Source organism: Sorex araneus, chromosome 3, assembly GCF_027595985.1.
Source record: "Sorex araneus isolate mSorAra2 chromosome 3, mSorAra2.pri, whole genome shotgun sequence".
Taxonomy (NCBI): Eukaryota; Metazoa; Chordata; class Mammalia; order Eulipotyphla; family Soricidae; genus Sorex; species Sorex araneus.
Genome location: NC_073304.1, coordinates 209707808 through 209722854, shown reverse-complemented (window position 1 = coordinate 209722854; position 15047 = coordinate 209707808).

Here is a 15047-nt window from a genome sequence, read left to right as displayed (position 1 = left end):
GAGGAAAAAATTAAATACATGAGGATTGCTATGTGAACTGAATAATCACTGTTACTGTCACTGTCATCTCATAGCTCATCAATTTGCTCGAGCGGGCACCAGTAATTGTCTCCATTATGAGACTTGTTGTTAATGTTTTTGGCATATCGAATACGCCACGGGTAGCTTGCCAGGCTCTGTCGTGCAGGCGAGATACTCTTGGTAGCTTGCCAGGCTCTCCAAGAGGGGCGGAGGAATCGAACCCGAATTGGCCGCGTGCAAGGCAAATTCCCTATCACTATGCTATCGCTCCAGCCCAACTGAATAATAAGATAATGTAATCTGAAATGATATCTTTAAAAAGTTAAGGAATTTATAGTTATTAAAATATAGGGATGCCCAATAGTATTTATTAAGTTACAAAGCTTTCAGGAACTGAGCACAAAGCAGAGAGTAAATGGCTTTCAAGAACCTCAATGACAGAAACTTGTCATATTATTCATATTCAGTATATTGGTTTAAATGAGATGCATGCCATAAATGTTCTCAATGAAAAAGTTTAAAAGTATTTAATAAATATTCTTAAAATTTTATATCTTAGTAGATAACCTAAGAGATTCACTCTCTTGTACAATGTGATTATTTTCAACCTACTGAAAATCAATAAACTCTTTAAGTGTTTGCTCTGTTCAAGACTGGAACACTGAGAAACAAACAATTCAAAAATTAAAGATAGGAAGGTTCTTAGTTCTGATAATAAATTCTGCCTGTATGTTTATTTTTTATTTAAAAAATTTTATTAGTGAATAAATGTGAGGTACAATTACAGACTTACAAACCTTCATGCTTGCATTTCAGTCATACAATGATCAAGTACCCATCCCTCCATCAGTGCCCATTCTCTACCACCAACGATCCCAGTATCCCTCCCACCACCCCTATCCCATCCCACACACCCGACCCTGCCTCTGTGGCAGGGTATTCCCTTTTGTTCTCTCTCTCCTTTCGGGCGTTGTGGTTTGTAATAGACGTGTTGCGTGGCCATCGTGTTCAGTCTATAGTCTACTTTTGGCACGCATGTCCAATCTCGAGCGAGTCCTCCAAACACCCTTCTCTATCTGAACTGCATTTTCCCCCAGCATGTGAGGTCAGCTTCCAAGCCATGGAGCAAACCTCCTAGTAATTATCTCTACTATTCTTGGGTATTAATTTTCCATTCTGTTACTTTATATCCCACAGATGAGCTGCCTGTATGTTTAACTCATTCTCTTCACCCATAATCCATTCCAATGATTTAATTTAATTGGGTCCAAGAAAATATAAGAAATCAGCAAATTTCTAGTGAAAATTGAGAGAAAAGGTTTCCAACGTCCAAGTCACTGGAAACACATAATCTGGACCACAAATGTTGGTAAAAGGACTTCAGGAAGTCAGCAAAGTAGTCAAGTCAAAGCGACATGGTCTAGAGGTAAGCTGAGAGCCTTCATCCCTCCTCTAGTCACTGTCACTGTTACTGTCATCCCGTTGCTCATCGATTTGTCCGAGCGGGCACCAGTCCCTCCTCTGGTAACAGAGTCTAATAAAATCTGCTGAAAACACTGCAATCAGCACACTGATGATGGATTACACAATTACCCAAATGAAAAAAGAGAAACAGAGGTAGAGAATCACGCATTTGGATGCTGTCAAATGTCGCATCACTAAGATAGCGAACCATTTAGAGAATTTCTTCTAAAATGCAAAGAATGCTGCCAATCACCTCAATTTTGTACTTTGAACTGTAAACTTTGAGAGAATTCATTTCTGTTGTTTGAAGCTACCCAGCACGTGGTGTTATATTAGAGTAGCCCTAGGGAAAAAATCAGATCACTGGAAAGTGGGGAGAGAAGGGAAGTTGAGCCACACCCATTGGTGCTCAGGGCTTACTCCTTCCTGGCTCTATGCTTGGGGATCACTCCTGGTTGTACTTGGAGGACCATATGCCAAGCTCAAGATGGGACCAAGTCTGCTTTGCACAAGGCAAGTGTGTCACTCCTGTACTATCTCTTTGGTAGAAGAGGTAAAGAATGTCATATTTTTTTCATTTGAGAATTGTACCTGTTAGTGCCCAAGGACTATCCCTGGCTCTTTCCTCAGTAGTGATCCCTGGCAGTGCTTAGGAGACAGAGCCTGGGACTCAAATCAGGGTCACCATTAATGTAGCTGCACGCAAAGCAAATGGCTTACTTCCTCTACTATCTCTCCAGCAAGGAAAGGGTGTTCTAGAGTGTTTCTTAGCAAATGATCAGCCTGAAAATGCCACGCCTCCTTTTCACTCCTAAATCATTAGCCAGAACCTCTAGAAAATCCCACACAAGCAAAAAAGAATCAGAAGTCAAGTCCTATTCTTTGCTGAAAAACAGGGCAATGGTGCTAATGACCCCCACTGAGTTCACTGTACAACTCTGCCATCAAAGGGAAAAGTACAGAAAAATACAATTTTGCAAATGCATACTGATGAATACATGATACTCAAATTTTCTACTCTTGTGACAAGCAGAGAGGTATTTTGTCCACAAAATCTGTAAATGGCATTCTATCTATATCCTTTTTGACAGCAACATAAAATTTGAATTCTAAAATTCCTCTTAAAATATGGCAATGACGCAACATTAGTAAGAAAAGATTTCCTTATAACCTTCTGAATGGCATTTGCAGGAGCGACATCAAGGAAATATTGCCTAAATCCATCCTGTAGGAATCAAATTTGGATATTTTCTTTGAAATAATTTTTAAAAGTCTTGCCTTTATAAGCTTCATTAAGACAAGAAAACAATGAATCAATTTGAAGACAATTTGCTGAAGCCATATTTGGATCCAGGCTCTATATTTTAGAGGTAAATCATAAAGAGAAATAATGCTGGTGTTTCAGATTCATTGTATCCAAAATTTAAATCTATCAGGCAACTACAGGAAAATTTGCTGAAAGTTACACCTTTTAAAAAACAATTTGTTTAATGCCTTATTCTAGGAAAGTACAAAAATATATTTTTAATTTTTAAATCCAATCAGGCTTTATCATTATCTTGTTGATAAATGAGAAAACTGAGTATTAGAGAAAAAACATTAAATTGAACTCTAGTCTTAAAGTAAGGCAAATATCTGAGTACAGAAAATGTTTCTTCTTTCAGTTGACTTCCTTATAATAAAACAAATGCTTCATAGATCACGATTCATTAATCTATTTCCATTTGTCACCCCTTTTTGCTTTTTTAATGTGTGCCCAGACCCAAGTATACAGGTTTATACAATAGGTATAAAAATCAAATATTTACTCATGATAAATCACAATGTAACTTTTAAGCAAACTTTTAAAGATATTTTACAAACAAACTTTTTAAGATATTTCACATTTCATGACTCCATGTGGGATTGCAATCCACATTTTAAGAAGTTAGGGTATAGATTTCTTGACTATTTTGGAAAACACCTGATTAGAAGGGATGCAGGATATTTTTTTTTATTTCTTAATACCTGTCAAAACATTTTTTAAAGAAAAGCTTATGTCAAAAAGCTTTGCTGCATTATGTCAAAAAATTGCTACGTTATTATTAGTGTACCTTATAACATTAGTGTCCTTAGTTCAGATCAATGGTTCTTTTTTCTTTAGGGGTGGAAAGCATCCCACGCCATGCTTAGGAAGTGTGGGAGGAAGGGGCCCTTCTGGTGACTTATCCAACCAAGCTGGTAGTGGGTCAATGTGGGGCCCAAAGATACCAAGATGATCAGGTTTATGTTACCTGTATTACCTGGGCTATCGTGGAAGTGCTTACGGGCCTTCAGAGATGCATATGGTGATGATCTAGGGACCATGTGGTACCAGGGATTGAGTCAGGGGTGGCTGCAAGGCATGAGCCTGAGCCACTATACTACCTTTTTGACCTCTACAAATCCGTGTTAAAGTTTGACATTTATTTTAAGTTTATATAAAGAGCCAGTTTTTTAAAATGTAGACAAATTAATTGAGGTATAATTCCCATGTAAGCTCACTTCTTTAGTATGTAATTTTTTATGCTTCAAAAAAACAGTTATGTGAAAATCACCTAAATGAAATACAAAATATTTCCACCCTCTATAGTCAACCCACCACTGTAACTCCTCAAATCATTGAGTTGTCGGTATTTCTGCTGCACTACTTTTTTCAGAATGTGATAAAATTAAGACATGTGCATGCTCTTTAATTTAGTGTATTGTATTTAACATCTATCCATGTTGTTGAGATCTTCAGTTTTCAGCCTGTTTTTATTGCTGAGCTGCATTCATCATAAGGATGTATTAACACTTGTTTCTTCATTAAGTTGTTGAAGGACATTTGGGTTGTTTCCAGTTTTGAGTAATTATGAATAAAATGCTCTAAATATTTGCATAATATGAACATATGTTTTATTTCTCTTTGGTAAATAATGAATTGTGGGTCATATGGTGAGCATGTTTTTCATTTTATTTCTCTTCCCTTTGTTGGTGGTTGTTGCAATGTCTGAGAGAGGCACATTTTAATTGTAGTGATTACACATGTGTTTGCCAGTTATCATATTTGTTTAGCTGTGGTGCTCACACACATTCTGGTTGTAGTGCTCACTGGGAGTCACCGTGGTGCTCACACAATGATACACTCTTGATTACAATATTTCACATTTTTACATGCAGTATATGCAGGATGCTTGCACACAGAAGTAGCTTACTCTAAGCAGCGTTGTGATTACTACATGCAGCTAAGCTGCCAGTACTGTGCTTGGCACTGTTGGATCAAACTCAGAGCCTTATGTTTTCAAAACAGGCACTTTAAACCACTGAGCCATTTTCCATTGCCATTTTCTGAGCATATGTTTAACTTTATAATAAAATGTCAAATTAAGGAACCCAAATCTAGAAAGAGGAAAGTAATAAAAATTTGAACAGAAATCCACTATAAGGAAGTAAAAATAAAAATTTTAAATCAATGAAATCATGAGAATTTTTTTAGAGAGGATAAATAAGACTTAAAAATATTGGCTAGCCAGAACGGATGACTGGTTGAGGAAACTTTGGTACATCTATACAATGGAATACTATGCAGCTGTTAGAAAAAAGGAGGTCAAGAATTTTGTAGTCAAGTGGATGGGCATGAAAAGTTTCATGCTGAGTGAAATGAGTCAGAAAGAGAGAGACAGACATAGAAAGATTGCACTCATCTATGGTATATAGAATAACAGAGTGGGAGACTAACACCCAAGAACTGTAGAAATAAGTACCAGGAGGTTGACTCCATGGCTTCGAGGCTGGCCTCACGTTCCGGGGAAAGGTCTACTCAGAGAAGCTATCACCAACTACATTGTAGTCGAAGGCCATGTGGGGGAAGGGAGTTGCGGGCTGAATGAGGGCTAGAGACTGAGCACAGCGGCCACTCAACACCTTTATTGCAAACCACAACAGCTAATTAGAGAGAGAAAACAGAAGGGAATGCCTTGCCACAGTGGCAGGGTGGGGTGGGGGGGAGATGGGATTGGGGAGGGTGGGAGGGACACTGGGTTTACGGGTGGTGGAGAATGGGCACTGGTGAAGGGATGGGTTCCCAAACTTTGTATGAGGGAAGTATAAGCACAAAAGTGTATAAATCTGTAACTGTACCCTCACGGTGATTCTCTAATTAAAAATAAATAAATTTTAAAAAAAAATAAATAAAAAAAATAAAAAATTTCTGTCCTAAAAAAAAAAAAATATTGGCTAGACTCAGGAAGAAAAAAGAGAGAAAAAACTAATAGATTGTATAATAAAGGAAATGGATAAATTTAAATTAGCTACCTTAAAATAGCTAATTTAAAATATTATCTCAAAGGAATACAAAAGATCATATAAAATTACTATGGGGACTCTGGAAAAAAATGTATAAATTTCTAGAATTCTACACTATCCTAAGGCAGAGTCAGGAGAGAGAAACTTGAACAGATCTATCATTATCAATAAAATAGAGACTGTTTTCAAAAATCTTACTCCAAAACAAAAGCCTATGGCCAAATAGGGTCTGCTAGTGAGTTTTTCAAGCTTTCAACAGGATCTACTATGCATGCTTCTTAAACTCTTCCAAAATATGGAAGAAACAAGAGTTCTCTGAAATAGTTTTTATGAGAACAACATATGAATTACTTTGATACCAAAAGCTGAGACACTGCTCTAAAGAATTTTCAGATCAAAATTCCCGATTTACATGAATGCAGAGATCGTACATAAAATCCTAGTGAATTGAACATAGTAATATATTACCTGTACTATACACCACAATCAAATGGAATTAATTCCATTTCAATACTCATCAATCACACCCAGTGGAATACTACGAAGCTATTAGGAAAGATGAAAGTTTGTAGCTTGCTGCAACTAGGATGGAACTAAAAGATGTCATGGTAGGTAAACTAAGTCAGAAAGATAAAGACAAGCACCAGACAATTTTTCTCATAAACAGATTATAAAGAAATAAAGCAAGGACTAATCAATCCTCAGTGGAAACAGAGGCAAAAGGGATCTTGATAATCTGATGGTGAGCAAGGGTATGCCTATTGCACTATAAGTATGCAACAATAGTGTCTACATAAAACTTGATCACTGTATCACTGTATCACTGTCATCCCCATTATTCATCGATTTACTTGAGTGGGCACCAGTAACCTCTCCATTTGTCCCAGCCCTGAGATTTTAGCAGCCTCTTCCTACTCGTCTTTCCCAACTATTGGAGGCTCTTTCAGGGTCAGGGGAATGAGACCTGTTACTGTTACTGTTTTTGGCATACAAATATGCCACGAGGAGCAAGCCAGGCTCTGCTGTGCAGGAGGGATACTCTCAGTAGCTTGCCGGGCTCTCCGAGAGACATATATATTTATTTCCATGCATAATGATGTGTCCAGAAATAATGTTCACTCATTTGTGAGGCTCAGCCTGAGCGTGTGAAAAGCGGCCTGGAGCATGGCGGCCATTGGGTAGTGAAGGTCGTCTGCTGGGGTGGGGTCCCTTGGGATGGGGAGGGCTTAGGTAAGAAAGGTTATTTTAACAATATTGATTCTTGGGAATGGAGCGATAGCACAGCGGGTAGGGTGTTTGCCTTGCATGCGGCCAACCCAGATTCAATTCCCAGCATCCTATACGGTCCCCCAAGCACCGCCAGAGGTAATTCCTGGGTGTATGAGCCAGGAGTAACCCCTGTGCATTGCCAAGTGTGACCCAAAAAGCCAAAAAAAATAAGATTGATTCTTTCAATATGAAGCATGGGATATCTTACCATTTTCTATATCTCTTGAGTGACTTAAAATTACCATAGTACAATCTTCTGGGAAAAAATGAAAAGGAATTGTCAAACTATTTTCTAAAGTGCTTAGTATTTTGCACCCCTTCTTTCATACATGACTCCACATTCTGGTTGGCACTTGGCATGGCCAGTGTCTTTTTATCACCATAATTTAAATTTTGTTTACCTAAACACCAATGATATTGCTATTTCTACTAAATATGTGATATTCATACATCTTATATTTTTTGGTGTCAAATACTTTGCCTAATTTTTATCCTACTTCTAAATCAGGATGTTTTGTTATTAATTTTTGAGAGTCACATGATTTTAGATGCAAATCCTTTGCTGGTTAGGTGATTTCCAAATATTTTCTCCCAAGATGCACTTTCTCTTTATTCTCAAGGAACTATCAAAGAGCCTAACTTTTTAATTTTTATGAGAAAAAATAAAATAATTTCTTTTTCATAGATTTGCTTTTGGTTTTATGTCTAAGAAATAACTACCTAAACCAAGGTTTTAAAGATTTTTTTCTTGCCTTATAGATCTAGGCTTTAAAATCAGGTCTATGATCCATACTGAGTCATTTTTCTGAAACTTTGTGGGGACCATACTCTCTTCCCCTCATCTAAATGTTCAACTATCCCAGGATTATCTATATGTGATTACTTTTCCTTCATTGAGTTAATTTGGAACATATATCAATGATCAAGTGTCTATAATTTCATAGCTCTGTTTATGAACTCTATTTTTCCTCTTCTCTATCTGTCTGTTCTTTTGCTAATCCCATATTCCTTAAGGTAGTATGAAGTACTTCTTGGGTTAAGGTAACATGATAACATGATTCTCTAAAACTATTACGTTCAATATCATATTGGCTTTTCTAATTTACATTTTTTTTGCTTTTCGGGTCACACCCAACGATACATAGGGGTTACTCCTGGCTCTACACTACACTCGGGAATTATTCCTGATGGTGCTGGGGGACCATATGGGATGCTGGGAATCGAACCCGGGCTGGCTGCGTGCAAGACAAATGCCCTACCCGCTGTGCTATCACTCCAGCCCCCTAATTTACTTTCTTTTCCATAAATTTTTGCAATGATTTGGGAGGTGAGGACTGTGGAAATATGCCTGCAGATATGCTTAGGTCCAGATGGGATCCACAGTTCCAAGTGGTGGCCTATGGCAGTTCTTTGCCAGAGGGCAAGACTGGACTTGCTGAGAGAAGTCCAGTGTGAGTTCACCTCTGCCTGAATCTGTGGTGGCTCACCACAGCGTGGGGCAGAAAGATCCTTCTGGGAGAACCCCCCCTCTTCGTGCAGTCCCATGTTGTCCCAAACACCCTATCTGCTCAAATTTTCAATATTCCTTCTCCATGTAGCTTATTTCTCAAACTGGTGACATCATGACTCTAAAGAAATGAAAGATGAAAAGAAAAGTGTCAGGACTTGTTTCTTTCTGTTCTTTTGCACTGAGGCCTGGTTGGCACTTGAACAAAGCAAAATCGAGCAAGATAAATGTCCCAGAGGTTAAGAGCAGCTGGAATGTGTTCTTAGGCTTGGAAGAGGCTGAGTCAGCATAGTGTCAAGAAGCAAATGCCATCAAGATAGATGGCATTTGCATTATGTTAGAGGAAACCAAATTTGCCATCTTCCTCTTGTTTCCTTACTAACTCGTCTGAGCATTTACAAGCTCGCTCTCTCTCCTTAACTAGTTCCAGACTACTTTTCTATTGTAACTCTGGAAAATGAAAGATAAGAAAAGATAAGCCACCCTGTAACTGAAGTGGTTTGTGTGCCTGACGGAAGTTGGACAGGCAGGGATGACTTGTTCTTACGCATCAATGATTGTGGCTGGTCTGAGAGCTGCCCCGTTGGCCAAACTTCTACTCAGCAGCCATGCTTGAGTCTGAGCAAGCTCAGCTTCTGAAGCTGAGACTTTGTGCCTGGGGTGCAGGCTTACACAGGCACTTTTTCTGCACAAGTATCTTCAATCCAACAAGGCCACTTTTATGCAAAATAGCAGAAACCACAAAACATTGTGTCCTTTCAGCAACCAGCCACCGTCTATTCTGCACAATTTTATAAGCCAGAATAGCTTGGGTACCTGCAGGGCACTATTTACTGCCAACTTCTACTGGCCACAAGTGACAGGTAATTCCAACATCTTTAACTTCTTGTCTTCAGTATCTGTACTGAGTGTCGTTTCTATGCAAGCAATCAAGATTTTCGTAGCTCTTCATATGCCAAAATTTTAGATCATAGGCACATTTTGTTTGTTAGTGTTCTGAGATTATAGTTCTTGTTTCAATCATTCCATACCCAAAATATAGTTGTTGTTGTTTTTTTTATTTTTTTGTTTGCTTCTTTGTTTTTTTAAATTTCAGCAAGCAATTATCAGGGTTAATTTAAGGGCTTGTTGCATATTTTGTCCCACTTTCCATGAAATAGGATTCTATTCTCAGTTCAGTTTTCAAACCTTTTCAAAGTCTATATAACTAATTGGACCGTTCCAGGAGAGTCACCCTGAGGTTCAGTCTGGAACCTGAAAGTGGTCTGTCAGGTCCAGCCTCAGTATCTTGGTGTGTTAACCAGATTTAGAATCTGGTGTGAGCAGCTTTTTATGAGTCAAAGAATTCATAAGCTATTATACAACATTGCTTCTCCAATTTCTTCTCTATGATCTTCCCAATATGTCTCTGCCTACATAGAAGCTATTTTTTATTCCCGCAGCCACTGGTGAATGACCCTACTCCATCATGCAAAGCTATTTCTGCAATTGAGCCCATAAATAACACGGAACATGAAGGAAATGTGTCAAACTCATCTCCGCTTTCGTTTAAATTTCCCTCAATTTATCTGTACTGTTTTACTTTTAAAAGTCAATTAATAGCTGCCCATGGCTTCTGTTCTGGTCTGATATCTGTACTCATTGGTTGGGACAGAAAGAAGTATGCTCAGTCCCTGTTACTAAAGCCAATATTTGGACTTTATTTTTGAATAAATAAATTATTAATAGCAGAAAGAATTAATATAAAGATATACAACTAAATGACAGTATAAATTATACTAAACATACCAGAAAGCATTTCAGGTAACAAACTTGTACCTTATACTGCTCCTTCTGAATTCTTTCTCACCATGTCTTCTAAGTATGCCCACCAGCAATAATTACTCAGAGAGAAGTTTTTGCTTTGTAATTTGTATTATAAAAGCAAGAGATTTCTTTTCCATTTTTCAAATATAAAGTTATAGTACAATATTGAATATTCTCTTTCAAGCCACATATGCCCCTTCTTATTCCTAATACTTTGTTATGTCTTTATAACTTCATCCCCCCCGCCCAGTTCAGAATGACTGCCCCTAAAATGTAGTGCTGACAGTGTTCAGGAAGTAAATGACCATTGAGCATCTGGGGATAGAGAAGTTGGCATCGGTACTTCATTTCCTAGGCAAGTAAAGGCAATATAAAACATTTGTAATGAACTCATAGAATTAACAATGGAGGTGGGGTCAGGGAGATGGTAGATTGCATTTGGGGGGCTGTGAGATTAATCTCTGGAACCACATGGCCTCCTGGATACCAAGGGCCTAAGCAGCACTCTCTCATCAGGTAGAGCATTATTTAAGAACCCTTATCTCCAAAACTAAATTTACTGTGTGGGTGATATACAAAAGAATAATTAAGTTTCCCCAGGACCATACTCAATAGCACCCTGGAGGTGATATAGTGCCAGGGATAAAATCCTTACACTTTCCTCTCTGGTTGTATGACATATATTTATGAGAGAGGGAGAGGAAGTGTTTGGGCCCAGAAGTGCTCAAGGCTTACTCTTGGATCTGTAATCAGAGATCACACCAAATAGTGCTCAGAGATTACTTATAATAATGCTAACCATATATGATGCTGCAAGGCAAGTGTCCCAACCCCTGTATTCACTCTCTGACCTCCAAGATTGCATTTTTTTAAATAAAGTTCCAAAGGTGATTGTAATGTATAATCATTTCTGAGCTTATATGAGATAACCAATTTTCCCCTGTGGTTGAAAAGTTTTTCTGCAAACCCCTATAGCTTCAGGACACCACAGGGGCTACTCTTGGCTTGAGGGTTTCTCCAAATAGTGTTTGGTGGATGACGTGGTTCTAGGGGTTAAATCTAGGGCTCCAACATGAAAACTATATGCTCCAGATCTTTGAATCATCTCCAAATCACTGATAACAAATTTTTAAATACAAATTTTGACCAAGTTTCTTGAACTAAGAAACCCTTGGCATATTCAGAATGGAATTGTATTCAAGGTATTGAGCACTTAATGTCAATAATTATTATCCTCTTATTATAAAGGGACTGGAGTGATAGCAGAGTGGGTAGGGCATTTGCCTTGCACACGGCTGGCCTGGGTTCAATTCCTCTATCCCTCTCTGAGAGCCCAGCAAGCTACCGAGAGTATCCCACTCGCACAGCAGAGCCTGGAAACCTATCCATGACATATTCAATACGCCAAAAACAGTAATAACAAGTCTCACAATGGAGATGTTACTGGTGCCCACTCGAGCAAACCAATGGACAACAGGACAACAGTGCTACAGTGATTATTATAATTTAACAACACCAAGATACTCCACTTTGTAGGTGTGATCTCTATAAGTTCTCTGAATAACAATAAAGGATCAGAAATGGTTAGATTGACACAAAAGTAAGGAAGATGTACTAGCCTAATAATTCCTACCAGCTTTCTGGGAGCCATAAATGAAATATCTTAGGTATACTTTGAAAGTAAAATTTTAGTCAAGCGTGTATAGTTTTTTTTCCCCGCTTTTTGGGTCACACTCAGCGATGCACAGGGGTTACTCCTGGCTCTACACTCACGAATTACCTCTGGCGGTGCTCAGGGTACCATACAGGATGCTGGGAATTGAACCCGGGTTGGCTGCGTGCAAGGCAAACGCCCTACCCGTTGTGCTATTGCTCCAGCCTGAAGTGTATATAGTTAAAGGGGGTGGGGAAAGCTTCCTCTCTCTCACCATACAATTATTTTCATTCTCCCAGCTTTAATTTCAATAATAAGTATCACATGTTAGGGAGAAAGAACATTTTCTACAGGGAAAGGACGAGTGCTTTGAACATCCAACGCCCTTCATAGAAATATTTCTGATATGAAGTGATCAATGTAAGAGGTATAAAATTTACTCATTTAATTGCCTCAAATAATTTTGCTTAGAATAAAACTATGAATTTTGTATTTCTGAGCAAGAATGAAGGAAATTGATATTTAAGTGATATTTCGTGTGCTTTCAGAACTGTGTTTTCCCTAACCAAATCTACTTTTCTCATCTGAAGGTCAAAAGTTTTTCTGCCAACCCTTCTAGCTTCAGGACACCGGAAGTCTCAAGGTCACCACAATCTCAAAGAAGCAGTTTTTGACTCTTTTTTTTTTTATATAAGGGAAACAAATATAGTTAACTCTTATATAGGCTCCTTAGCAATGTACAAGGCTTATGATCAGAATTCTAATTTTCAGGGGACAAATGGTTTATTTCTCCACCTTGCCTCCCATCACTCACACTGGCACCAACAAGTAAATCCTCACAACTACTTACTATTCCTAGTGAGTAATGGAATTGTATTGACTCCATAATATAGCAAAGTCACCTTTGTTACAAACATTTTTCTTCCACAAGAAGTACTCTAGGAGCTGTAAGTAGTCCACAAGATCCAAATTATCCGATAGTTGATTCTGACAACTCCTCTTTCAGGAAGATGGGAGAGAGACCCATAACATGGTGCTCAGGGTTCATTCCTGGGTCTGTGCTTGGAGGTAACTTCCTAGTGGTTCTCAGGAGACTACGACGTACTGAGGATCAAATCTGTGGTCATGCGCACAGCAAGTACCTTAGCCTCTGCATTATCTTTGTGGCCCTGGTTCTTTCAGCTCATGCCAAGTCAGTAGTGATTTCAGTGTAGAGCTAAAGCTACTCCACCACCTTCCATGATATCACCTTGTCTTGAACTTTGGAGCGTTTAGATGCTGCACATAATCAAAATACAGGACAAATAAGGAAATATGGGCTGGGAGAGAAGGAAGGGGAGCAGAAGGATGAAAAGAAGGGGTCAAGGAGAATAAATGGTGCAAAAAGGAAGAAAAGGATTTTCCTTGCTGGCTATTGCTTTCAACATGACTGAGTTCATTTGTTTAACAAGCAAGTGCTTAATTTAACATCCCATTTGTTACATGGTAAAAAGACTTTATTCAACTCTAACCACACAACAATTTTTAAAAAATATATTAAATCCTGAGGTGCCAAACAAAAGGCTATTGATCTGGATTCTTGTATTTTTTGATGGAATTTGTGTCATCAGGAAATATGTTCCTGTGCCAGTGTCACATGGAAAATTGTCATGTAATTGTTGAACACATAATGAAATATTTTTGTATTTCCTCTCCCACTATAACCAGATATCATTCTCAGCACTGTATTCCTGACATCATTTTGTACTCTAGATTTTAGCTTTAGTGGTGTTTTTCTTAAGTTAAATGAGTATGTGGTACTAATGGACAGACATTGGTTTGGACTTTGCAATTGGATTCTCCTTTCCATATCCCATCTTTATTGTTGATTTTTTAAAAAATAAAATAAGAACCCAGTTGTGCAGTGGCTAACACATTGGATTTCTAATAGTCAAAGGAAAAACACCAAACTCCCTATACCCTTAAATATTCAATACAATGATCTAACGACCTGATCATCATCATCATCATCATCATCATCATCATCATCATCATCATCATCATCATCATCATCATCATCCCATTGATTGTCGAATTTCTCGAGCAGTCTCAGTAACTTCTCCATTCATCCTAGCCCTGAGATTTTAGAAGCCTTTCTTTATTTGTCCTTCCCAACAGTGCCACGTTGGAGGCTCTTTCAGGGTCAGGGGAATGAGACCCAACATTGTTACTGGTTTTGGCATATGAATACACCATGGGGAGCTTGCAAGGCTCTTTCATGTGGGCAGGAAACTTTTGATAGCTTGCCAGGTTCTCCCAGAGGGAGAACTAGGCTATAAAATGTCTTCTATAAGCGTCTATAAGCTTCCAGGAGCTTGGTTTTAAGTCTCTGGATGTTGGCCTTTGGTGAGATTACATGGCCCTGGGGGCAGTCCCTAGGTGTGACCGACTAGCTACTGGGAAATGGGAAATCTGGGCAGAAGAGGCCTTGGCCCAATCCGAGCAGACTTGGAGGTCTCAGCCCCGGGTCCCACACACCTGGGTTCCTCTGCCACTATCTTCATGCGTGAGACTCAACTGAACGTGTGGAGAGGGGCCTTGAGCATATCTGTGGCTAGGTGTAATCACACCAATAGCCAACATCCAGAGACTTAAAACCAAGCTCCCAGAAGAGAGCTACACAGAGTCTCTTGCCCTCGCACCTAGTTGTCTTCCCTGGGACTCCTCAGAGAGGGTGGGCTCCAGCTTCCCTCTCCGCCCCAGTAGAGTTTTCACGGCCAAAGACCTCCGGAGCCTATATTATACAGCCATGCTCAAGGCTCCTCTCCTTATTTTATATATATATATACATATATAAATATATATATTTTATATATGTGTGTAGTATATACATATATGTATATTTAATGTATATGTATATTTTTGTATATTTTATTTGGGGATGGAGACAAGGTGGAAAATATTCCCAAACTGTTTTAAGATAAACAAACTGAAATTTTATTTATTAAGCAATATACCACATCCCAATAGGAAATATTCTCC